The sequence below is a fragment of the Poecilia formosa genome, unplaced genomic scaffold (assembly GCF_000485575.1).
Source record: "Poecilia formosa unplaced genomic scaffold, Poecilia_formosa-5.1.2 Scaffold1023, whole genome shotgun sequence".
NCBI lineage: Eukaryota > Metazoa > Chordata > Actinopteri > Cyprinodontiformes > Poeciliidae > Poecilia > Poecilia formosa.
Window position 1 is genome coordinate 30,709 of NW_006800962.1, and position 1,154 is coordinate 31,862.

Genomic DNA, 1,154 nt, shown 5'->3' on the forward strand with positions numbered 1-1,154 from the left:
TTTTGCTTTTGTTATTTTAATTAACTTCAATCAAATAGTCCTCATTTAACACGAAGTAACCCGCTATACTAAAGGCCTGTAAAATATCATCAATAGTGTGAAAAGTTAATGATCCGTGTCAAATTAAGATCCCTTGTAATATTTTCCATTGATGTAATAAAAGACAATCTTATTTTGTCTCAGACCAAAAACTGTAAATTATGATTATGAGAAATGTTTAGGCATGGGATCAACAATTACACATAGAACTAGATTCTTTTTTATTCTTTCAATCCTTTTGACCCGCTTTAAGCGGTTCCATAATTGTTAATTTGTAAATCCCAATTTAGACCAATTTCTATGTGAATCCTCATATTTTCTTCCCATCTTAAACCCTCAAAGAATGATTAGCCTATTTTTTTTTACAAGAATAAAGTTAACCCTGTCACTCCATGTTTACTGACTTATTTTATTCTCATCATGATTTTAAATCCCATAAGTTCAACAATTTTAACCTTTGAATAACTGGTTCTTTTGAAAACCCATCTGTGAAATATGTATTTAACTGAATTACCCTCTTTTGTAGTGTTTATCATATTTATCAATGTTTTTGGGGAGAAGTTTGATACAACTAGATTTATTAAATGATATAATGTTCAGGTTAGACCTTTCTGCATGACTTGGTTAAACAAATAATTTTGAATTATAGCAAGAGAGATGCAGCAATCAAACAATTTAAACTATTTTGTAGAAATCTATTTGACACATGACATTGTTAATTTGAATGTATTCAATTCAGAATATTCAGTATTACTTTAGAAACTCATTCGATTAAGTAAAACATTTGTGAATTTTGATTTAACCTCTTTTATATTTTGCTGAGGCCCAAAACTGAAAAATGTCTCAATATATTAGATTAACTCAGAATTTGCTTGAACAGAGTAATTTCATGCATCTCCCCCTGTTTCTGTATTGAAACACTGTTTAGTGTTTCGGTACAGAAACTCCTAAGAAAGTCACGCAAATCATTTAGCCCAAATTTGCTTTCATTGCTAACTGGAACAGTTGGACGTAATTTAACCAGGGTGTTTACACCTCAGTGAAAGAATTTAATAGTTGATCGAAAAAATGTGCAGTAAACCCATAATTTGGTTGAGTAATTTTCCAGAGTAGAT